This window comes from Microcaecilia unicolor, chromosome 2 (assembly GCF_901765095.1).
Source record: "Microcaecilia unicolor chromosome 2, aMicUni1.1, whole genome shotgun sequence".
NCBI classification, from domain to species: Eukaryota; Metazoa; Chordata; class Amphibia; order Gymnophiona; family Siphonopidae; genus Microcaecilia; species Microcaecilia unicolor.
The window spans coordinates 197,254,386-197,280,953 of NC_044032.1; the positions used below are offsets into that span (position 1 = coordinate 197,254,386).

Here is a 26,568-nt window from a genome sequence, read left to right on the forward strand (position 1 = left end):
GGAAGCTGGTCCCTCCAGGAACGCGATCTGCAGATCAATCTTCTGGAGTAGCGAGTGATCTGGAGCGCTCTGAAGGCTTTCAGAGATCGGCTGTCCCACCAAATTATCCAAATTCAGACAGACAACCAGGTTGCCAAGTATTACGTCAACAAGCAGGGGGGCACCGGATCTCGCCCCCTGTGTCAGGAAGCCGTCAGCATGTGGCTCTGAGCTCGCCGTCACGGCATGGTGCTCGAAGCCACATATCTGGCAGGCGTAAACAACAGTCTGGCCGACAGGTTGAGCAGGATTATGCAACCTCACGAGTGGTCGCTCAATTCCGTGTAGTGCGACAGATCTTCCAGGTGTGGGGCACCCCCTTGGTAGATCTCTTCGCATCTCGAGCCAACCACAAAGTCCCTCAGTTCTGTTCCAGGCTTCAGGCCCACGGCAGACTGGCATCGGATGCCTTCCTCCTGGACTGGGGGGAGGGTCTGCTGTATGCTTATCCTCCCATACCTCTGGTGAGGAAGACTTTGTTGAAACTCAAGCCAAGACCGAGGCACCATGATTCTGATTGCTCCTTTTTGGCCGCGTCAGATCTGGTTCCCTCTTCTTCTGGAGTTGTCCTCCGAAGAACCGTGGAGATTGGAGTGTTTTCCGACCCTCATCACGCAGGACGAAGGGGCGCTTCTGCATCCCAGCCTCCGGTCCCTGGCTCTCACGGCCTGGATGTTGAGAGCGTAGACTTTGCCTCTTTGGGTCTGTCAGAGGGTGTCTCCCGCATCTTGCTTGCTTCCAGGAAAGATTCCACTAAGAGGAGTTACTTCTTTCTATGGAGGAGGTTTGCAGTCTGGTGTGACAGCAAGGCCCTAGATCCTCGCTCTTGTCCTACACAGACCCTGCTTGAATACCTTCTGCACTTGTTTGAGTCTGGTCTCAAGACCAACTCTGTAAGGGTTCACCTTAGTGCAATCAGTGCATACCATTACCGTGTGGAAGGTAAGCCGATCTCAGGACAGCCTTTAGTTGTTCGCTTCATGAGAGGTTTGCTTTTGTCAAAGCCCCCTGTCAAGCCTCCTACAGTGTCATGGGATCTCAATGTCGTTCTCACCCAGCTGATGAAACCTCCTTTTGAGCCACTGGATTCCTGCCATCTGAAGTACTTGACCTGGAAGGTCATTTTCTTGGTGGCAGTTACTTCAGCTCGTAGAGTCAGTGAGCTTCAGGCCCTGGTAGCCCAGGCCCCTTACACCAAATTTCATCATAACAGAGTAGTCCTCCGCACTCACCCTAAGTTCTTGCCAAAGGTTGTGTCGGAGTTCCATCTGAACCAGTCAATTGTCTTGCCAACATTCTTTTCCCCGTCCTCATTCCTGCCCTGCTGAACGTCAGCTGCACACATTGGACTGCAAGAGAGCATTGACCTTCTATCTGGAGCGGACACAGCCCAACAGACAGTCCGCCCAATTGTTTGTTTCTTTTGATCCCAACAGGAGGGGAGTGGCTGTGGGAAAACGCACCATATCCAATTGGCTAGCAGATTGCATTTCCTTCACTTACGCCCAGGCTGGGCTGGCTCTTGAGGGTCATGTCACGGCTCATAATGTTAGAGCCATGGCAGCGTCGGTAGCCCACTTGAAGTCAGCCACTATTGAAGAGATTTGCAAAGCTGCGACGTGGTCATCTGTCACACATTCACATCTCATTACTGCCTGCAGCAGGATACCGACGCGACAGTCGGTTCGGGCAGTCAGTGCTTCAGAATCTGTTTGGGGTTTAGAATCCAACTCCACCCCCTAGGCCCATGTTTGTTCTGTTCCAGGCTGCACTCTCAGTTAGTTGGTAAATTTTTTAGGTCAATCTCAGTTACGTCCTCGCCGTTGCGAGGCTCAATTGACCATGGTTGTTGTTTTGAGTGAGCCTGGGGGCTAGGGATACCCCATCAGTGAGAACAAGCAGCCTGCTTGTCCTCGGAGAAAGCGAATGCTACATACCTGTAGAAGGTATTCTCCGAGGACAGCAGGCTGATTGTTCTCACAAACCCGCCTGCCTCCCCTTTGGAGTTGTGTCTTCCCTAGTCTTTGTCTTGCTATATATGAGACTGGCCGGCACGAGCCGGTTTCGGGCGGGAAGACGGCCGCGCATGCGCGGTGCGCATCGGCACGCGAGGGCTAGCAAAGGCTTTTGCTAGTGAAGATTCCGATTGGAGGGGCTGCCGTGGACGTCACCCCATCAGTGAGAACAATCAGCCTGCTGTCCTCGGAGAATACCTTCTACAGGTATGTAGCATTCGCTTTAACCTCATCAGGTTACTGAGCATGGTTTCAGATTCAATTTCAACAGAAAAATATGATATTTAGGAGTTACATTGCATTCATCATTACTTAAATCTCAGATAAAGTCAGAAATCAGAATTCTTTATGTAAGTTGAGGATGCCAACTGGACTAAAGCCATTGTTGAAAACCCAGTGAGTTTTCATACTGTTGAAATTATTAGTTTTGATCCCAGTAGATTATTGCAACATCATACAGTACATGTGGGTCTACAGGTTTCTACACTAAACAGTCATCCAAAATGCGGCTTCCTCATTTTGTAACTAGACCCAGTTTGTGCGTTTTATACCTTCTGCGTTGAATGGAGAGTAAACCTTAAATCTATTTGGATGATCTTAAAAGCAATCCAGTTGACTTCTTCATTTATTTTGTGTATTGCCTTAATGTAATATCATCTAATAAGATTGTAGCTTTCTCAAAACCTAAAAATGTATGTTTGATTTCTGCTCTGAAGATGGCATGCTTTTTTTATGTGTAAGATTTACCCTGGAATTCAGAGACTGGGATTTATTTGATTTTAGAAAGCTATTTTTAAAAGAAGCTTTCAGATAATGATTTGAATGATATTTTTTCTTTTTAATTGTTACTTAAAATGTGAGAAGTTTGTATTTCAAAAATGGTAATATATATTTTACTGTAATTACTCAGAATCTTAGATTAGCAGACTATAAATTATTTTTTAAATAAATCAATACATGCATCTGTTAGATCACTTCAATTTGTAATAGATAATAGGTCATTAGCAGAGAGTCAGTAAACCAATAGATGTCTCCTGTCTGGGTTTTAAAGATCTATTCATAGCTTTCCTGGGATAAGCAGGATTTTCTTGTCAGGTGAGCAGGGAGATGCTGTCAACATACTTTTTGCCTCAGTCAGAGCTCAGGAGGAGGAGGAAACAGTGGCAGTATCTTCAGCACTGATCAGAGACCAGGAAGAGAGTAATGTCAGAAGTATCTTCAGCCCCAATGGGGGGGATAGTTATCTTTGGCCCTATTTGAACCTGAAAGATGAGTGATGCAGTTGATTTGGAGGGAACAAGAATGAGAACAGAGAGACAACAGAGAGACAACTTTGGAGTAATAGAAGAGGACAAAGAGGACTGCATCTGTGCAGAGAGGTAGGAGATGTCTTTGGTTCTACCTAGGACCTGGAAAGGGAATGAGATGCTTGGGGGGGGGGGGGGTGGTAGGGACATCTGTCAGTCTTGCCTGTCTATCTTGGGGCAAATACGAAAATTAAAAAGAATGGAATAAAACTTTGCATGTAGGAAAAAACGGTAAAACGACACATTGAGTTCGAAAATAGGCAGATTGAACGATGGCATCCAGAGAGAGAGAGAGAGAAGTCCCCCCCCCCCCCCCCCCCCCCCCCAAAGAAATGGTCCATTGCATTTCTGTGGGAAAATGACTTCCAAATTATGTCATTATCAAAGTGCTTCTCCCTGTTCTCTACTATCCCCACCCCTGTAAAACTAGCCCTCCGCAGCTTCCCTAACATCCTGCAAACTTCCCCAACCCCCAAAAAACTCTTACCTCATACTGCCCCACTTTTCCAATAACTGCCCTCACCATCCCAGAACTAAATCCAGCAGCTGCCCAGATTTCATTTTTGTTGTTCCGACTGTGAAATCTACTACCAAAATTTTGCTTATTGATTGCTATGTGTACTGACAACTTATATGTGTTGCCAATGGCAGGACCAGATTAAGGCATCGGCAAAGTACACACATACTGTGGAACAAAGTTTCTGTATACAGTTCAAACTTTCTTACTGCTTGCAAGTGCATTCATTCTGCAGCTCTCAATAACTCTGCCTTCTTCTGTGTACACACTCCTCTCTGAGAACTCTCGTCATCTGGTAAGTCACTTTTATTTGTGCCCTTGTTCACCTTCAGCTCCATACTAAATTCCTGCCATCTTGTGCTGCAGGGGCATAGCCGGGGTGGAGGGGCCTTTGGGGGCTCCCCAATTGGGTTTAAGTCTCTGGCTGGCGGGGGTCCTCAAGCCCCACCAGCGAAAGTGCTCCTCCACTCACAGACTACACTTTTCCTGGGCTGCACCGTCGCGCCATGCCTCCCTCCTCCCCACGCATGCTTGGTTTTCACAAACCTGAAAATGTCAACACAAAACACATTAAATGTATTAATAAGCAGCATAGGTAAGTGGAAGTGGAACATATGTACAAGTAAGAGAGCAGCATGAGTTAGATAGAAAATAGGGGTGGGTAACTGAAGGAAAAATTGCACATGAAGTCAGAAAAGGTGTGTGAAAAGGATCTCAGCTAGAGTAAAACGAGTGGTTAAACAAGACCGACTACAGTATAGGCAGACAGTGTTAGGCCTTCTGTGGATGATGACCTAGTTTGTTGCTTCTTCAATAAAGGCTTGGGAGAAGAGCCAACCTTGCCTGCTTCCTGAAGAACTAGCCATTGAGCCCGTGAAAACGGGCTACTTTTGGAATGGGGGGGGGGGTTTCCGAGCCCCCCGCCAGAGTCGCCGCCACCGCCTCTCCACCCGGCCCGAGCAGCAGTGTGAACTTACATCAGCACGCAGCAGCAGGCACATCAGCAAAGCTGCCATTGGGGCGGGCTTCCTTCTCTGCCTGTGTCCCGCCCTCGTGTGACGTAACGTCGGCGAGGGCGGGACAAAGCAGAGAAGGAAGCCCGACGGCAGCTTTTGCTGATGTGCCTGCTGCTGCGTGGTGATGTAAGTTCACAGTGCTTGGGCCAGATGGAGGGGCGGCGGCGACGAGGGGGGAAGGGGAGCGGTTCCGACATCTGCAGCATGCCAGTAGAGACTTCCCTCTCTGTCCCGCCCCCATCATCACGTATTGAAGCGGGGCGGGGCAGAGAGGGAAGTCTCTACTGCGCATTTGCGAGTGAGTACGGTCACTCGCCATTTATATGTTTGATAGTCTTGTGCAGATTTATTTGGGGAGTACATTCCAGAATGGGGTAGTCCAGAGAAGGCTCATTGGTGGATGGTACATTGTGTGATTTGCCTTTGGAGAGAGTATTGTTGGGGATCTCCTTGGGAGGACCTTAGTGATCTCAGAAGTACATAGAGTGAGATCTGTTCTTAAGTACTCGGGCCCATTTCCTTTAAGGGCCTTGAAGATCAGACAGAGTTTTACATTTAGGCTTGTACTGTACTGGTAGCCAGTGAAGTTTTTGCAGGAATGGTGTGGATGTGATCGCATCGCTTACACCTCCTATCAGTTGTGCTGTGACATTCTGAATCAGCTGGAGCTAGCAAAAACTCTATGTAGTAATTCCAATGCAGAATTGCATTATAGTAATCCAGCTTGATGTTATCATGGTGTGAACCATTGTGGCAAGACTTGCTCTCTTGATGTTTGGAGAGAGAAAGCAATTGATATCCTGAAGATTGATCAGCTGGGTGCCCAGATTCCTCTACAGAATTATAGCATAACCTAGCATTAGCGTGCCGTACATTTTTGCGCCCATAGTTGCACCAGCCGTAGACTTCTGGGCATATAAATGCAGCAAGGATGCAGGTAACTTACTGTATTCTGTAAGTTGCATGTGTAAGTGACAGCCCTTCTCATGACCCTCCATACCCTGCTGTCAACCGTTGTACTCCGGTTCTGCTCTTCTAGCCACCAGTCGATCCCAATCCTCAGTATTTGGCAATCCAGCAATAGGTCTATCCACAATAGTCCAGCCAAAGGTTCTCACTTCCAGAAAGGGAGAGATTAGTCTCCACTCTTCTGGGCTCCCCTGATGTCCTTATCTGAGTCCACCCTCAATATTCCACCTCCGGGCTCTGTGCAGTCATGTGGTACACCAGTATTCTCACCCTTCCCCTCTCTGGTCTAATAGGGTCCTGTTCCCCTCTTCTCATATGTAGAGAGTTGCACAGGGGCAGGAATCTAAGCCTTTCCCGCCCATCCCCTCTGGAATCTTACCTGTCCCACCTGCCCCTTCAAGAATTTAGCCCCATCCCCATCTGTCCCTGCAAGAATTTAATGGTACTTAAAAAAAAAAATTCCAGGTTGCTCTCTCAGTCTCTGGGTTCCAGTTGCAGCACTACAGGCAAGAAAAAAAATGAAAGTTGGGTGTTGGAACACTCTGGTGCTCACATGTAAGGCTCATATCTGATTTGCTGGCACTATGTGCTGAGAGGTCGCCACATGCACGCATCAATAGGTCAGGTGGCCTCTGATGCTCAAGTCTGTGCTGGAGCTGAGGCCTGTGCATCAGCCAAGGAGCAAAGAGGGTTAATGGAAGACTTTCTCCATCTGCGCTGTTAAAGCAAAGAGGAGGAGGAGGAGGTGGCACTCAAAGAACATGGTACTTGATAGGTGAGAGGCTGGCGCAGGTAACATAGTAAAATTTGGCAGAAAAAGACCTGTACGGTACATCCAGTCTGCCCAACAAGATAAACTCATTTTACATGGTATGTGATACTTTATACCTGAGTTTGATTTGTCCTTGCCATTCTCAGGGCACAGACCGTAGAAGTCTGCCCAGCACTGTTCTTGTACTGAGCTCTGAAGCTAATGTCAAAACCCCTTAAAATTTACACTCCAGCCCATCCATATCTATTCAGTCACGATCAGGGCGTAGACCATAGAAGTCCGCCCAGCACAGGTACAGCTTACATTTTCATGGGAATCCCGCAAAAACTGCTTCCGCCTCCATAGGAACACCACAGAACTGCTTCCGTCCCTGCAGGAACCCTGCATTCCCGTGAACCTCATTCCCATGCAGGTCTCTACTCAGATCTTGTTAGCATATGCAAATCACATGTTAATGTTGGTCTTTGTTGTATGGCTGGGTATTTGTCTCCCGCTCCCAACACTCAGGGAATTATAAGAATAGATTCTGGAAAGGTTAGTCTCCCCCACCAACTCCCATGTACCCTTCCCTGCCTAGCTACATCCTCCCCAGCAGGGTCCCAATACCCTCACCCTGGCCTGTTACTGTCCTCTTGGAGACTCCCACCTTTTATGAAAAGTTGCATCTGATCATCTGGAATCACTCCTGTCTCAGAACGTTAAGATTTGGAGTCAGGGCAAAAGATGTAGCCTAATACACAATATATCCACCTTAAAGAGCAGATGTCGGTTTGCAGGACAAGAAAAGAAAACCTGAAATTGCAGTAAGCTGCCCTTAGATTTAGCCTGGTGTGAATTTGCTCCACTGTGGAAACATTCAATGTATGGCACTACTTTCTTAGTAAAGAATAGTATTAATTACCATTACAATTTTTGTAGCCATAGACATGCTAAAATATCTTTTTTTAAAGCCAGATTAACAAGCATATTGTTTTCCTATATAAATGTGCATGTACTGCATGTACGTTAAGCCCATGACTATTATTCCCTAGGGAATATTCCTTTATGAAGGCTTGAGAGAAGGAAGGGCAGAGAGCATGCTTTGTTGGATACTTTTGTACAGCAACCATGCTTATGGGCAATACGCATACCCAGCAGTGGCCGAAAAAGTAGCACATGGAATAGCTGCTAGTGGGGGGGGGGGGGGGGGGGTTCTCAGTCTTGCACAGACCATGGAGAAGACCCCCATAAGACCATAAGAATAGCCATACTGGGTCAGACCAATGATCATCTAGCCCAGTATCCTGCTTCTAACAGTGACCAATGTAGGTCAGAAGTACCTGGCAGAAACCCAAATAGTAGCAACATTCCATGCTTCCAATCCCAGGGCAAGCAGTGACTTTCCCCTCATCGATCCCAATAGCAAACTATGGACACATCTTCCAGGAAATTGTCCAAGTCTTTTTTAAACCCAGGTATGTTAACTGCTGTGACCACATCCTCCGGTAGTGAGTTCTCGAGTTTAACTATTCATTGTGAAAATATATTTCCTCCTACTTGTTTTAAAGTATTACCCTGTAACTTCAATGAGTGTTCCCTAGTCTTTTTTATACTTTTTGAAAGAGTAAAAATTGATTTCCTTTTACTCGTTCTACACTACTCAGGATTTTGTAATCCTCTGTTTATCCCCTCTCAACCGTCTCTTTTTCCAAGCTGAAGATCCCTAGCCTCTTTAACCTTTCCACATATGAGAGGAGTTCCATTTATCATTCTGGTGGCCCTTCTTTGAACCTTTTCTAATTTTGCTGTATCTGAACACACTAGTCAAGGTGAGGTCATACCATGGAACAATACAGAGTCATTATAATATTCTTGGTCTTATTTTCCACCCCTTTCCTATGTTTCAACATTTTTATTGAAAACAGAAGAAATTACAGTATACAAATATTGCATATCTCCTCAGACATGCATTTACCTCTCTGCCTTGTTACAGATCAGTTTCCTTAACTGTTTCCACATTTTCTAATTTCTTCCTATCCCCTCTCCCATATGAACACCTTTAACATTAAACCTTTGGTCTGTACCAACAATCCAACTATATTTTACTTTCTAAATTGGCACTGTGTTTATTGAAGGCAACTCAGACCAAATTACATAAGTTGCCGCAAAATACATAACAGTACCATGTAAACCATATTCAGTAACTTCTCAATATATATATATTCAGACCTCAGAAACATGCCCACCCCCTCTCCCCCCACCACTCAACTTCCCACCCTTCCCCCCCATCCCCTATGACCTCTGAAACTCCCTCCTCCATGAACCCAAGGGAACCCTGAGTTATTATGCTGGAAGGTTCAGCCATCATTAAGAAGTAAACTGCGCCCTCTAGGACCTAGGATTTGCAGGTAAGGACCCAAGTCGCCAGGAAGGCAGTTCTTCTCCTCTGGGAAAGCCTAGAATCTCTAGCCTCCCAAGAGACCAACAGATGTAGTTGGTTCCTCCAGTGCCAGTAAGCTGGGGGGGTCTTTAACCGTCCAATATTGCAAAATACATTTTCTAGCTACCAGGCTCATCTTGCAGAGCATTAATATCTCAAAGCGAGTCCTACCTCCAAAGGCCCCCGGTATGTCCAACAGTAATGTTCCACTGTCCCCAAAACCGGAATGGACAGCTGCAATTCCCAGAAACTGCGGATTTGACTCCACCCCTTTCCTAATAATTCCTAGCATACTGTTTGCTCTTTGGGCACTGGGCAGAAAAGATTTCAGTGTATTGTCTACGATGACACCCAGACCTGTACTGCCAACAGGATAGTTGTAAGCTTGAGGCCAGGGAATTGGAGTTGGTTACAGGACTCTACTGCATCTGGAAGGAAAAGTTCTTCAGCTTCAGGTGTCCTGGAAGAAGTTAGGCTAGAAGAGTATTTTAAAGAACAAGCCTATTTTAGGTACTGATCATCTGTTGTAAATGTTACAAGTAATCAAAGTCTAGATCAGAGGAAAGGATGTGAAATAAATAGAATGCTGTTCTTTAGTCTTATCAGGAAGTAACTTACAGAAAAATTGTCTCTTGCATTCCTTTATTGCAAACCAAAATGTTACCAGTTGATAACATCATTCTAAGTGCAGTGAAACTAGTTAGTGTTAAAGAAGTAACATCTTATTCCTCTCTCTGTGGCTTTGTCCTCAGAAATAGGCCATCATCATCAAAGAGGTAATAAAACTCTAAGGAAGTTCTGACTGAACTCTGCCTTCTGTATGCATTCCACCATGATGTGCTTCTCTGAAAACTGTAAGGTTGTTTGTAGCTATTCTGCATGCTGCTTTAGATTCTTTAATTTGTAATTTGTCAATATAAATTTTGTATCTTAAAAAAAAAATTTTATTCTTTAATTTGTTTATGGCTGCATTTTTATTGACTGTTCACTTGTCCTTTAAGATTGTAAGCTCTTTGAGCAGGGACTGTCCTTTATGATAAATTGTACAGCGCTGCATAACCCTAGTAGCGCTTAAGAAATGTTAAGTAGGAGTAGTATTAAAATTTGTAATTGCGATTAATCATGTGATTCATGGTATTTTTTTTTTCCACACTGAAAAAAAAGATGGGAGAAGACCAATCAAATTGCCAGTTCACGCTGTGATTCTTTCTGATGCAGTATTCTTATCTAATGTTGTATTTTGGCAATCTTGGTTTTGGCTATTGAATGTTTAGCCATTATTATTTACTGGATTGAACCTTTCGACTCCTGAGGCAGGCGCTTCTTTGCACCAAAGCACAGGACTGTGTCGAGTCTGCTGTCCGTATTTCAATAAACGATTGCCCTTGTGTAGGAACTCATTGGTCTTACTCTATCTTGTTTTTGGTTCTCCTTCAGGCTCCAGTCGATATCCAGTCGATAGACATTCAAATATTTGAAAGATATTAATCTACAAAGAAACCTTTTCCAGAGATGGGAAGGTGGTAGAACTAGAGGACATGAATTGATGCAGGGGGGCCAACTCAGGAACAATGTCAGGAAGTACTTTTTCATGGAGAGGGTGGTAGATAACCTTGAATACCCTCCCGCAGGAGGTGGTGGAGATGAAAATGGTAATGGAATTCAAAAAAATCAATGGGATAAACATAAAGGAATTCTGTATAGGAGGTATGGAACCAGACAATCTTAGCAGTGGTTAGATGGCAATACCAGTAACTAGGAAGCAAAGCCAGTGCCTGGGTAGACTTCTATGGTCTGTGCCCTGATCATGGCAGGACAGATTCAGCTGCAGTACCCGGAGAACAAGGCCAGTGCCAGGCAGACTTCTACGGTCTGTGCTTTGCAAATGACAAGGACAAATCAAGATCAAGTAGTATCACATCATACCTTATACTATGAATTTATCTTGTTGGGCAGACTGATGGACTATACAGGTCTTTATCTGCTGTCCTCTACTATGTTAAGTGGCTTGCCCAGAATCACAGGGAGCTGCAATGGGGGGGGGGGGGGGGGGGGGGGATAACATATCTGTAATTGCAATTAAAATTTTAATTGAAATACAGCCCAAATTTCTATGAGAGTAAAGGTCTGTGTACAGAACAGAAAAAGCGAGACCCTGATTTGACCTCAGGCACATCACTTCCTTTGATTTAACTCAGACTGGAAACTGTTGGTGGCAGTGACTGAGCATGTTTCTTTCCTAGCACAGTGCACACTGACTTATGAAGGAAAATATGCCTTTTGAGCCATTTAATAAGGATTACTTTTGGGCTTCAAAGTGTTTTGTTTATCAAATCAGCTGATCAGTTACTGCATTTCTAGGCAACACAAGGTTGCACAAGAGCGCTTGCTTTTAGAATACAGCAATGCAAATCATAAATGGGTTTCTATCTGACTGTTGAAGGGAAGTGTAAGTTGCATGCAACATTTTAGAGGTAGGGTTTACTGTTACCCCTCCCCCACTACCTTCATCTAAAGTGGAAAGGCATAACACCTACTTCAAAAGCAGCCACAGTAATTTGGGCAGGAAAGGTGACAAATGTGCCACAAGGAAAGAGCTACCATCAACACAGGAAATTTATCAAATGCTTCATAAGATTTTACAGCTTTACCCTTCCTTTCAGTTTATAATGAAATGCAGTACTATGAGGATATGGCTCCCGCAGGGCACTTTTAGTCATTTGTGGAGTATTTTTATATTGTTTGTGGTCCTTGAAGACCTGCAGTTAATCTGGGTGCCAAAGAAACTAGCCAGGTCAGGACATAAAGCACCATTAAGAATATCTGAAACCCAGAGGATTTAGTCAAGGGAAATCTAGCCTCATCAATCTACTACATTTCTTGAAGGGGTGAATAAACATGTTTATGTTTATGACTTGATATACCACCTTTTAAAATAACAGGAATATGAAAAGAATGCCAAATTAAACAGGAACTAAGCAGATAAAATGAAAAAGGAATAGTGTAGATGTAGTGGGTAGGAAATAGAGATAACCAGCTACACCCCCAAGGAGAGATGGTTGATATTGTGTATCTGGATTTTCAAAAGGCATTTGACAAAGTACCTCATGAAAGACTCCTGAGGAAATTAGAAAGTCATAGGATAGAAGGTAATACCCTTTTGTAGATTAAAAACAGGTTAAAAGATAGAAAACAGAGTAGGGTTAAATGGTCAGTATTCTCAGTGGAGAAGGGTAGATCGTGAGGTTCCCCAGGGGTCTGTGGATCGAGCTGCATCGGAGGGGGTGAGCAGCGCGGCGTCTTGGGGGGGGGGGGGGGGGATGACGACCCAAAATGGACATTTTTTAAAAAAAGCGGAGCGCTATTTTTTTTTTTGTTACTTTTGTTGCAGTTTTTCAATCCCGCGCAGCCCCAATGGAGAGGTACAGACCTCTCGTTAGATTTTCCAGCGTTTAAGGCAATCGGAAAAGGTTAGTGCATCTCATTACAATAGGGTTCTACACAATTTGCTCATCTGCATTCCGTTTTTGTTAGCTGCTACCATCGTCGGAAAAAAGTCTTTAGTGCATGCCAGGGTTTACTACTTGCTCGTTAAGTTTAGTGCATCTGGCCCTGTGTTATAAATGAATTAGAGATGGGAGTAACTAGTGAGGTAATATATTTACTGATCACCAAGGTTTTTCAAAGTTGTTAAATCGCAAGAGGATTGTGAAAAATTGCAGAGGACTTTAAGAGACTGGAGACTGGACATTCAATAGCAGATGATGTTTAATGTGAGCAACTGCAAAGTGATATATGGGGAAAGAGGAACCTAGACTATAGCTACATGATGCACGGTTACATATTAGAAAAAGTACAGAGAAGGGCAACGAAAATGAGATGGGACAACTTCCCTATGAGGAAAGGCTAAAGTGGCTAGGGCTCTTCAGCTTGGGGAAGAGATGGCTGAGGGGAGATAAGATAATACTGAGTGGTATGGAATGGGTAGCTGTGAATCACATAGGGCCTCTTTTACAAAGCTGCTCTACCAATTCTCGGTGCAGCAAATGAGAGGAAGCCCATTCAGTTCCTATGAGGCCTAAGCACGCTTTCAGCATTCTCCAGCTTCCTATGAACATTGTTATCAATTATGAATGTTGGTTGTGTACCCCTTTCATTTTCTTCAACACTGTCTTCAGCGTAGCCATTTTTGAGAAACACTTAATTGTTTAAACATTTATTCCATAGCGCCCTACAGATCAGTCCAGAGACTTGTTGGACTGTGGAGATAAGAGAGAACATCAGAGGTTTGCTACATGTGGTCATGTGCAGCCAGCTTAACCTCAGTATTCTCTCTATTAAGCAGGTGGAGGGTTGTAACTGTTCAGCTCTGGATTGATCCGGCTCCTGGCACGTCACCCGGGCCCAGTTAAGCCTGGATAGGGGTTGAAGTTCCCTGGCTTGGGATGTTGGTGTACACCTGGTGGTGCCGGGGTCCCCCCCCCCCCCCCCCCCCCCACGTCTCCTCCATCCTCCTTGGACTTGGTGCCCTGGTCTGTCTGGGTCCAGCAGTCTCTCCTGCCTCTTACAAAAAAAAAGAAAGACACAGCATTTAAAAAGAGCGGCTCAGCTGAGATAAGTTTGCAGGGGAGAGTTAAAACAAAAACAGATGGAGGAGCGCCGTACAGGTCTTTGAAAATACATTAGTATAATGTTTTTGTTTTAGTTAATTCTAATTTGTGTTCAAAGTGTCCTCCTTCAACCTTGACATATTCACTAAGTCTTTCAACACCACTCAATGAATTCTGGGGTTTCATTAATTAAGAGCTCAACTGTTTTGCGAGCTTGATGTACTGGAGCTCCATCCTGTTGAAAAAAGTACTCAGAAATATCTCGAATTTCAGCCAGAAGTTTCTGCTGCAGTACACTGTTTTTGGGTTATTTTTAAAAATGTTGGACGTCCCTTTTTTTTTCTGAAAAATCTAATCGATAAGAGGCAAATGGTGATAACTATCAGTGCATTTGAAAGAGTAAGATCATACCCAGCAAATCCTGACCAAGGAGTGGAGTTTGTTAGTGTCCACGGCATATGCACAAGTAACTAATTTGAAGCTATTGTTCCCAAAAACTAGGAAAGCACTGAAAGACTCATGAAAGTCTGGAAGAATCAGAAGGGGAGAAGAGGAAATGATGCTGCTTGTGATGTGTATGTGTGTGCTCTGCATGACCCAGCTATTAATGATTTGCATGTGATATTGTAGCAAAATAACCAACTAATCTCACTTTTGTTTTAGCCATGCTTTCTACCAGAGTACTTCCATCTCTTACCCATCATCTCCTGCATCTTTCATTCAAAATCATTACTTTCTAGCTGCTGTTCAGAATTCTTATATATCACATTTCAAGTTTAATTTTTTTTCCGCCTTTTTGTTTTAACAGAATATACAAAGCAGATTATATTAGCACAATTGAAAGTAACTTACCATGAAAATCACAAAATATAATATCAATCACCAAATATCTGGCATAGACTCAAACACAAAACGTTAGCCCCTATGTTCTGCATCCAGCCCTGTCTCTAATTCATCTTCCAACTTCCCAAACAGCTAGGTCTTTAATGCTTTTTGAAAGTAAAAGTGTGATGACATTTTAACACTAGTGGAAGGGAATTCCAAATATTAGGTATGACACCTGAGAATGGTTACCATCTTGATAGCCATCCCTTCCCCTTGAATTATCAAGTTCTTGTAATTGACTGTTCTAAGCAACTGCAAATGACTGTGGAGCGTATTTTTGAAAGAAAAACATCTGAAAGTGGCATAAAGCAGCATTTGGACATGTTTCTCATCAAAATGTCCAAATCATTATTTTCGAATCCCATTTTCCAGACGTTCTTCTATGCAGTTTGTCTGCAGTGCATTGAAATCTCGAGGGGGCATGTTAAGGGTGAGATTTGGACGTTCCTAAGACCTGGGCATTTTTTAGCCATAATGGAAAAACACAAAAACATCCAGGACTAGAACAAAGATGTTTTGAGCTAGACCTGTTTTAATAATGATTAAGCCACAAATAAAGTGCTCTAAATGAGGAATAAAGGAATGACCTACTCTTACTCCCCCGGTGGTCACTGACCCCCTCCCCCCCAAAAAAAGATGTAAAAGAAACAGTAAATACCAGCCTCTGACATCCTCAGATGTTATAGCCAGTCCTATTAGAGCAGCAAGCAAGTCCCTGGAGTAGCCTAGTGGTCGGTGCAGTGCACTATGGCGAAGGGGTCTGTTTTTAATTACCTCTTCTTATAGACCTCTTTCTGACTCTGTCATACGGGGGACTAAAGGTACTTATTTCATATAACAGATTCTGTATAGGTTTCTCTGACCTCCATTGTCACCCAATCACAAGGTCTATTCTGGGGTGGCATTAGGAGCCGTAATTGAAAACTAATTCCCATAATTACTGCTTTCTGTTTGTTTTCTGGATCTAGATATACTCTGGCCATTTATGTTCCCACATAAATCTTATTAAACATCTGTCTAAGTTTCTGCAAAGACTGAGTGTCACTTGTATATGATCTACCTGGTAGGCTAAATATAAGGTAAAGAGAAGATAGAATCAATAAAATAAAGACAGAGATAGGTTTAGATAGATAGATACATTTTATTTCTTACCCAAACACAGGTCTTCAAGTTGATACAAATACAGACATCAGATTCTGGTTTCAGCCGCACAGGGCTTCGCCGTCTGACAGAGGCTTTGGAGAAGACTCTCAAACTAAGCCAAAATCTCCCCTCTTTTATACTCTATCTTCTCCATAGAAGTGAATGGTGAGATACCTAGCTCCTAATATTTCTCACTTTCTGAGATCATACTTTCCCATGCGATCTGCTATCTGATGTACCCAACTCCTTCCGTTCTCAGCTACTGCTAATTATCAACATGTTTTGGGGAAGCGTTGAGATAACAGTTTCACATCTTCCGGCTGCAATACTTTTCATACCTTTCTCATGAACTCTGTATTACCTCTGTATCATTGTATACCAAAACTAATAAGCTCCATTTTATTCATCTGATCTTTCATTACAGATGCTATATTTGATTTAAAAATTGTACCAATTTGTGTCAAAAGTCATTATTCAGACCTGCTCTTTGCAGATTCTCAAATATTAATTCACTTGCTTGTTCTTTGGCCTAGTCAGTATTTTTTCCAGTTGTTCTTGGCTGCATAGCTTGGCCATCACTATTCCAGTGGTAGCCTTAAAGCTAGGCCATATATTAACAGGTCCCAAGCCCATAATCCACTTAATTGTTACACTTGTGGTGGAATGTGTGAGCTCTTCAAAACCTACTGTATCCACATATAGGTGACACCTACAGCCATAAGGGCTGTTATAGTGGTGTACAGTTGGTACAGTAGGTTTTTTGGGTTTTGGAGGGCTTACTATACAATATAAGGAAGCAACATGAGATGTGTGGGAGCTTTAGGTGGAAGTCCACTGCAGTGCCCCCCTAGGTTGCACCATGGGATGCACAGCTGCCCGCTTGATTTTCAGGGAATCAAAGTACAATAGAGTAACCCCATTATTACTCAAATTACACTGGCTCCCAATTAAAGCATGATTGATGTTCAAAACCAGTACCCTCATATACAAAATTTTGTTTGGAATGGCTTCAGGTTATATGGTGGACTTAATTGATCTATCTAGAAGGAATGCAGACCCAATAACAAGAGGACTGTCTACTCTCCACCTCCCCAGTTGCAAAAACACAACCTATAAGTCAGTTCACACAGCAACACTAAGGTCCGCTGAAAAATGGCCTGCGGTAGTGTAGATGTGTGTTTTGGGCGCACAGAATCATTTTTCAGTGCACCTGCAAAAATGCTTTTTTAAAAAGTTTTGCCGAAAATGGACGTGGCAAAATGAAAATTGCTGCAGGTCCATTTTTGGGACTGAGACCTTAACACCAGCCATTGACCTAGCGGTAAAATCTCACGGGGTAACTGGGTGGTAATGGCCTACGTCCATCAAATGCCATTTGGTGCACGCCCAATATGTGCGTCCAAAAATAAAAATTATTTTTTGGACGTGCGTATGGGTGCGCGCCAAAAATGAAATTACCAGAAGAGCCACATGGTAGCCGGATGGTGACTCCATTTTGGTGCACATTGGGCACACATAGACGCTTACACGGCTTAGTAAAAGGGCCCCTAAGTTATTTGGGATCCAAATGATGGTATCAAATTCCCAAGGAAATAAAAGCTAGAATAAATTCTATTTCGCAAAAACCTGAAAAGTTTCCTTTTTAAGAAATTCTTTAATTGCAGATTACAGAAGACTAAGAATTAAACAAAAAAAGACATTAAATCACATCAACTAAAGATTCCATACTCTAATCATTAAATAAACTCAACAAATAAAAATGTCTTAAGCGCTTTTCTAAAAGTAAAAAAAATTGTCAAAACTCGAAGGGAAGTGTATTTCACACAGAGACTGCCTGGTAGATAGATAGAGAAATGAAACATTCTGAACTTAGTAACTTGTTTAATAGAAGGGAAACACAATAAAATTTTGATTTCTAGTTCTAAATCAACACCTGCATATGAAGAAGAGTAACCCTCTCTATTAAATAAATGGGGCATCACCATACATAATTCAGATATCAAAGTGCATAGCTTAAATTTAGGTCTGGCATGTACAGGAAGCCAGTGCAATATGTGAAACAACGCTATATCAGATAAGCAGAATCAATATTTAGTAGCTGAAAATATCAGTTGGACGTATTCGGAACTGTTTGTAAACATTTTTTTTTCAACTAGACATTTCTTGATTTAAGAGTTAAAAAGTAATGCTTATAAATTTAGGCTTGCCATTCTTTTACACAGATTATGAGCCTAATTTATGAACCTAGGGACTAGATTCTATATATCACCCCAAAAAATGGGGCACCAAAATGAAATTTGCCTAAACACATCAATAAAGTATAGCTTAATATAGGCGTACTTTTATAAAGTAAGCCTAAATTTCTGTACAGTTTATAGAATACGTTGAGCGCCAGTCTGCACGATTAAATTTAGTCATGGACAGTTATGCCAAGTTAATCTTGGTGTGAATCCCACGCCTAAATTAGACACGGACCATGTGTATTCTATAACAACTTGCATAGATTCTAGAAATGCCCACGACTTGCCCATTCCATGGCCATGCCCCCTTTTGAACTATGAGACTTAGAATTTACACACAGCACGTTATAGAATACATTTAGATAGTTCTGCGCTTAAATTCTAATTAATGCCAATTTATGTCAATTGCTTGTTAATTGGCAATTATCAGCGCTGATTGGCTTGTTCACCAATTAGGTTATGTGCATTGTTATGGAATATGCTTTGATTTCCGCACAGAAATATCTGCGCGATATATAGAATTGGGGGCTAGTGCTGAAATTAAGTGCTAAACTGTTTTCACATTTCATTTGTTTCATGTACCTGAATCATCAAGGTGTCATATAGTTCACATCTAAGCTTTACTATGATTGTCTAATTCCATTATCCTGATCCATGAGCACTTTCATTTCAATAATAATCCAGACCAGTCTAGATGTGTGGGTTATGCCCCAGTCTTCTCAGTTAAAGCAGATGGTAGACACATTCTGAAGTACCGTGTTGGATCCATATTCTGTACTCCCAGGGCAGCACCTTGAGGGTCATATCTCCCCCAGTGAGTGACAGTAGAGCCAGGGATTTGGAACTTGGACCAGGGAGTACAGTTTTTTGGAGCTTCTGGTCTGGGAATACCCTTCCCTCTTTTTCTTGCCAGCCTTTATTCTGTGGAGGGAAGTTTCTTATGGGTTGGCTGGAAAAGTATTAAATTTTTATTAAAAGAAAAAGTAGGGGGAGGGCCAGCACTTCAGAGCACTAGGAGCAACAACAGTGAGACAATGAGCATTGGCAGGAGCTACAGTAGAGAAACCAGTGCAGTGATGATGTGGGGGCTGCCTGTAGTTCTCTATGACACTCTAGCAGTATATTCTGCCGTACGCGTGATGGGGCTGCTGAATGGGGGAGACTGGACGGACCATCTAAGAGTGATTGACCATGCGATGAGGATTTGGCAACCACAGTGAGGGCTGTGCTTGTAGCTGAGGTATTTGTTTTTCCAGTAGGGGAGGCCGAGGGAATGGTGGTCATGCCAGGTCTGGTGGTGATGCAGCAGCTAGCTTGGGGAGTGCATCTTTGACTCCTGGTTTCTCCCAAAGCTGTCTGGATCCTCTCCCCACCCCACTTGCTTAATTGTAGAGAATAAAGGGGATGATATTCAAAGGCACCTATCTGGTTATCGATAGGTGCTGCTGGCTTGATAAGCACCAGCAAGAGGGATATTTGGCGGCTCTAACCCAGATAATGCTGCTAAATATGTCCTCTGACCACCTCAGCACTATCTGGACAAAATCTGCAAAATTTAGACCATAACCGGATAACGTAAGACAGCAAAAAGACTTAAGGCTTAAGTCAGCAAATACTTTAATTAGTTAGCAGTCTGAATAACCAGATAGCACTTCTGGGTTGGTGGAGAAAACTGATATTCAATGCCAGCTAGTATCTGGGATCTGGCACTGAATATCAGGTTTATTTAATTGCAGCGGCCGGTCTTTAACTTAACCACTTACTGCCGTGGTTAAATATTGGCAACACCAAAATAGTTGGGGCACATACCTGTTCTAGCACTGATCTGGCATCCTTCAAAAAAGGAAATTAGTAGGTAAGCATCTCACTTTACAGGTTATGGAAGTTAAAAGCCAGCAGGATGGCACCATCTTTTTGTGGCAGACAATTATTCTTGGAAGCTAATCACAAATCTGAGTTAGCCAATAAAAAGATGTTACCTACATGGTGTTTGACCTTATTACAAATAACACATGGCTGAAATGCCTGACAGAGTATGGTTTATGCAGGCCCTGCATGCACCCCAAACTCTCCTGTGCCTTCAAGATGGATGTGTTCCTGCTTCTCAGCATGAGAGAGAAGCTCTGTTAAATGTTAAAGCTCTCTTATGATCAGGCTTTTTATTTTTAATCTATCTTTTTACAAAGGCACATGTAAAATACAGATTAAGGTGACAGCGAGGTTCCATTCAGTGTTTATTGAAGCATGGCAGGCCTACTGCCTGGTTCTTACTAATAATATTTGATCAAAGAATTGCACTGATGGACACTGATTTAATTCTCTGATAACTCAGCATGCATGCAGTATGCTAGTGCAGCAGCTGTGGCATGAACAGTGATGAGGCTAACTTAGCCGGCGAAGGCAAGCATTAAAAAAAAAATGCTGAATGATTATCATGGGGGTGAGGGGGGGTGTATGTTTAACAACCGTCTTGCAAAATGCATGAAAAGTTAACACCCAGCTCTCAAGAGCTGGTGCGAGCCGGCTCCAGCACACCACTGTGCGTAGGGTAGGGCCAGTCGATCTTTGGTCTCCCCTTCAATACAAAAGAACCTTCTAGATCTTCTGAAAGTTACTGTATGATTTCAGTCATCTAGTGCTGAAGCTGAAAGGGGTTTCACTTAATGAATATAATTTGTATGAGAGTGAGAAATGTCTGACAGTAAATCATATATCACATTTAATGTCAATAAATTTATTGGGAAAAGAGCAGATTGGGATGCTACTCCATTTGTTAAATCTTGGATGAATAACATATATAGATGGCTACAGACACAAGAGTGCAGCAAAAATCAACCAAAGCGTTCGGCGAAAATCAACTGGCCATATTGAATATGCAGTAAAGAATATATATTTATTTTTACAAAGTTTTATTAGATACTCCAGAAAGCAAAACATCGTGAGGAAAGCCAACAAAGGTGCATAACGTGCCTAACGCTTAAGAGAAGGAAGGGCAGAGAGCATGCTTTGTTGGATATTTTGTACAGCAGCCATGCTTATGGCAATACGCCATACCCAGCAGTGGTCGAAAAAGTACGCACATGGAATAGCTGCTAGTAGGGAAGGGGGGTTCTCAGTCTTGCACAGACCATGGAGGAGAACCCCATAAGACCATAAGAATAGCCATACTGTGATAGACCAATGGTCCATCTAGTCCAGTATCCTGCTTCCAGCAGTGGCCAGTCCAGGTCACAACTGCCTGGCAGAAACACAATAAGTAGCCACCATTCCATGCTTTCCCAATTCCAGGGCAAGCAGTGGCTTCCACTATGTCTGCCTGAATAACAATGGATTTTTTCTACAGGATCTTGTCCAAACCTTTTTTTTAAACCCAGGTATGCTAACTGCTGTTATCACATCCTCTGACAACGAGTTCCAGAGCTTAACTATTCTTTGAGTGAAAAAATATTTCCTCCTGTTTGTCTTAAAAGTACTCCCGTGCAGTTTCATTGAGTGCCCCCTGGTCTTTGTACTTTTTGAAAGAGTGAAGAATTGATTCACCTCCTCCTGCTCCACACCACTCAGGATTTTGTAGAGCTCAGTCATATCCAGGGGCGTAGCTAGGTGGGGCCACAGGGGCATGGGCCCCCACAGATTTAGCCCTGGCCCCCTCTACTTTCGACCCCCCCCGCCGCCGCCAGTTACCTTTGCTGGCGGGGTTCCCCAACCCCCGCCTGCCTTAGTCTTCTTCAGCGCCGGTCTCTGGCGCGTTCGTTGATCTGTGCTGTGAGTCCTGACTGACGTCCTGCATGAATGTCCTGAAGCAGATTGCTGAGGCAGAACCTCCCTTGGCTGAATCCATGCTGACTCTGGCCCATTAAATCATGTTTGTCTACGTACTCTGTATAATAAGATGGCATACAACAGCATAACAAACTGCAAGTAGAGTATCAAAGATTTTCAGATAAAATGTCCCCATCTGCCCTCGACAAGTTTCCCCCAAAAAAAAGCCATACACAGCGGAATCATATATTCATTCAAAAGTCTGCTTCTAGCTGCATGAGTGAGCGAATTCCAAAAACGTTCCCAAAGTTGACAAATATCTTCTTCTCAGAGGAGTCCAGGTCAGTAAAGTAGTGGCGCTCCATGCACACCTGTGGTACCTTAAGAGATCTCCATTGAGACAAAGTAGGTGGCTCCGCTGACAACCAAAGGAGGAAAATACATTTCTTTCCAAAAAGTGTAGATTTCCGCAAAAAGCATTTCAGCCCCTTTGGTGTCAGCGCCAAAATTTTGAAAGTGTCAAAAAGCATACAAGGATAAGGCAACCACAGGAAAGACACATGTGCACGTACAGTTTTCAAAAGACGATGTACCAGAGGACAATACCAGAGCCTGAGCTAAAATAGCAGCTGACTGGCAATCCTTAGGACAAGTGTCATTCAGTCATAAAGTTGCTTTGTATGCTCTGTGTGGTGCAGCAGCATCTTATATTGCATTTCCCATAAAAATGTACTGTAAAGTGCTTTACCATATGCAGACAGACAACGCTTGAGCTGGTCTCCTGTCAATGTGATCTATAGATCAAGTTCCCACTTACAAGCAAGCAGTGTATAGTCAAAATCCAAAAATTGTTCTTGAATGCATATGTGGTGATATCTTAAGGGCATAGCCAGTTGTGCATCTATACAGAGAGATTCTTTAAGTTCTAAATTCTGGCAGACCACTGGTGATGGGAGAGAAGAAACATAATGATGCAATTGTCTAAAGACAAAATGGTCACAGAAATTCATCCATACGCAGTACTCAAGTCAGCAGAAGGTTTCATTTTCCCTTCATTCATGACCACCTGCCAAAGATACTTCAGACATTTATCAGACCAGTGCTTAAAAGTCACTGACTAAACTCCAGGGGAAAAGTCCCCATTACCTCTAAAAGCAAGCAATGGGGTATAACAAGGATGCAAACCAACACTATGGCAGGCCCGCTTCCATGTTCAATGCAAAGGCTTATAGAAAACACAGTCAGACACAGCACACCCCAGCCTGGTAGCCTGTGCATGTAAAAGATAATTGAAATGCCAGGGAGGGACGAACTGTGTCTCCAAAGGAGTACAGGAGGAGCTCTGTGTGGAGCGCTACCAATCATTTAAATGGCACATCTGATAAGCAAGAGAAAAATGGTTAAAATCCAACAGCCCCCCCACATCCCGCAGACGAGAGACTATGAAAAAAAGGGAGGTAGCAAGTAAAAGCCCTGGCTAATTGTCTAGAGGAAGAGGTAGCAAAGAGAAAGGGCAACATTTAGAACAGATACAACTATTGAGGGACAATCATCATGCTGAACAGTGCTATTGAACCCATGAACATAAGAGGATAAGATTGCCAGACCCTCAATTTGTGGACAGAGCGCTGAAACAGGGGCTTCATATTACAGGTATTCAGGATACCTAAATCTTGTGGTATAATAACTGCTAGATATTTAAGGGAGTCTCCTGCCCGAGTCAGTGGGAAGGCACCCACCCACTACGCCATAACAGAAGATTGCAGTGGCAGAGCCAGCGATTTCTGGGAGTTAAGGGCAAAGCCAAAGTAGAAACCAAATTCATTCACTGCAGTAAGAAGCCGCTCAAGAGAGACCTAGGGCTGGGGGAGGAGTAGCAAGCATCAGCATATGCTAACGTCTTCACAGTCGATGCCCCCACCTGTACCCTATCTCTTTCAAGTGTTTGCGATGTGTCTAGACATAACAGAACAACGGGGGAGAGAGTGGGCAACCCTGCTGCTACCCCGTTCTATCTGGAATGCTTCAATTTTAACTGCATTTATCAGCAAACATGCAACTAGAGCCACATATAACACATGAAAGGCCTGGTAAAACCAACCCTGTGTCCCCACATATTGAAGAACTTGAAACAGGTAGGGCCAGTCAACTTGGTCGAAAGCTTTTGTGTCATCAAGACTCACTACCATACCAGACTTGCCCACCCGTTGACACACTGACATGGTCTGCATGAGCTTTCGGGCGTTCACAACTGAGTGCCGCTCCTTAGAAAAAACAATCTAGTGATCTCCGATCAATGTGGACAAATGAGCCGACAAGCGGTCTGCTAGAATTCAGGAAAAAAATCTTAATATCCATATTGAGCAAGAAAATTTGAGATGTAAGTCGGACTTCCCGGCTTTGGGATAAGTGTAATCAGAGCCTCAGTTGTTCAGGGAGGGAAGGCGCTCTGTGACAGGGCAGAATAATAATAAGCTTCCAGAGGGCCACAAAGATGTGGCTGCAGTAGCTTATAAAACTCTTGACAGTACCTGTCAGGAACTTGGGGCAATGCAAAACGGCGAAATCCAGGCGCGGGGAAACCCATATCTTCGAAACAAGATGGACGTCCATCTTTTGTTTCGAAAATACCGTCAGAGATGTCCAAATCCTTAAATTTGGACGTCCCTAGACATGGACGTTTCTGATTTTCTGCGATTTTCAAAACCAAAGACGTCCATGTCAAAAACGACCAAATGCAAGCCATTTGGGTGTGGGAGGAGCCAGCATTTGTAGTGCACTGGTCCCGCTGACATGCCAGGACATCAACCGGGCACTGTAGTGGACTTCATAAATTGCTTCCAGGTACATAGCTGTCAGCGGCCGAAGGGCCTCACCTTCTCTGAGACTGTATGCATGTATATTTAGCTGCATAATTTGATTTAAATTTCAATTTTGACAGCTACCTTGCATTTGAAAATGAGTATATGCATAACTTTGTGGTTTGGAATGCTATTGAATATTTAGCCCTTTCTAACTTTTTACATTTCGGCTTCCCACTCTAGTGGTTGCCATCTTCTGGTTTCCTGGAAGCGTTACAGTTTGAGGATGGGGTGTATCGATTAGAAGCTTATGAACCTCTGATGTGTGTATTTTTTAAAATTATTTATCATCGGTTACCAGAGTTCTCTCCCCCATTTGTAGAGGGAGGGGGTAGGTGGGAGGGATTTTGGGGATAACAGAATTAGATTAAACTTTGAAGTCTGGGGATTGTCCTGTTCTTCCCTGTAGCTTTTGGTTTTGTCAAGCAATATGTTTGTAGCAGGGAAGCTTAAATGTTGATTGGCTTTAGACTGGCTGACATGCCCTCTTGTGGATGAGACATATTATATATATATATAAGTATATGTGTATGCCCTCATGTTCTTCTGTTTTCTGTCATCTTTTCAGTGTTTGTGAACTTGCTGTGTACATTTGGGACTGGCCCTACCATTGCGTGGCTATGCTTTTTACACATGACCCTGCTTTTGGGTCTTGCTTTTCAGCCCCTACTGACTTATTCAAATGAGGCCCCACAGTGAGCCTCTCTGCACATTGTCCTGCATCCCTCTCAGACCATCCATATGCACACTGTATTTGATTTATGCAATAAAAAGCTTTGAAACAGTTTGGATATTAATTAAAGTGTCACACTGGTTTCCTTTGTGGGAAGATGCTGGTGTTAAGAGGACAAAGATCTAGCAAAGAAAAAATGCTGCAAAGATAAATACGAGGAAAACTAAAATTTCTTCCTCCCTCTTATATACCACCGTCTGATCACACGTGTTTTGGTGCCCTTGTAACTTTTCATCATTGGGACAATGAAGAGGGTTTGCATGGTTGTTAATCTTTAAAGAGAAGCATTTTGTTCCTAGTCTCCCTCTGTCTCGGTTTGTTGGTAACCATAGAAACATCACATACCCACAACAGAGGTTCAGAGCATTTGCCCTAACTCTTCCTATTGGGTTGTTTCTTGGCCTTTTCCTCTTCCCCCACTCAATTCATGCTGTCTGACTCCATTTCTGCCAAGTGCCAGTCTCCTTGAATCTCATAAGTATTACCAGAGTGTTACTTAACCCTGACTGCTCAGTAAGATGCTCAAAGCTTAGTAAGATGCTTTGGGCAATGAGTGACACATTTGGAAGGTTCTGTAATGTACAAGAGATATACAGGGGCTCTTAAAAGTTCCATTTGGCTAGGAGCTGTTATAATATTGCTAGAAAAGGGTTGTAGCAAAAATGTTTAGTTTCTGTGCATCCCCATTTGACACTGTGTTTTGCAGAAAGAGAATTTATTTATTTACCGCCTTTTTGAGGGAATTCACTCAAGGCAGTGTACAGTAAACAGGTCTATGACTTGGTGCCTAAGGAGATTGACACTGTGTATTGACTTTAGCCATGCTTGCTGCAGCACTGTACAGAATGCTGTGGATTTGACCTCTTTCGCCACTGGAATGTATTTTTAGAAAATCTAGTGTTATCTAACAAATCTTCGTTTCTGAATGACTTTTCTGGTCTGTGTGAGTTCCGATTTAGATTTTCTGCTTCTTGGCCTTTTCTAATCTGTTTTCTGGAACCTTGAAATTTACAGAGGTGTGAAGGCCAAGGTCAAAGAGAAGTAGGCTTTCATCTATCATCACAATTTTAGTAGTGGTCATTTGGATGATGGTCAGGATGAATTAATTGGAGGTTACCAACCATCCAGAGGCTCAGGGAGGTCAAAAGGCAGACAAAATTGAGGGAGATTCTGTCCAAAGTCCAATACAGTCACAACATCGCAAGATGAACTGCCACTATTATTTAAGTGTTTATCTGGGTTAAAAAATTTTGGACAAGATCCTGGAGGAAAAGTCCAGA

At 43.2% G+C, this 26,568-nt stretch overlaps 1 protein-coding gene across 5 annotated transcripts in view; it reads left to right on the top strand.

Annotated features, from left to right (window-relative positions):
- SEMA4D (semaphorin 4D) overlaps positions 1–26,568 on the top strand; it is a 373,725-nt gene that overhangs the window by 122,431 nt on the left and 224,726 nt on the right. The gene's annotated exons all lie outside the window — the stretch shown is intronic.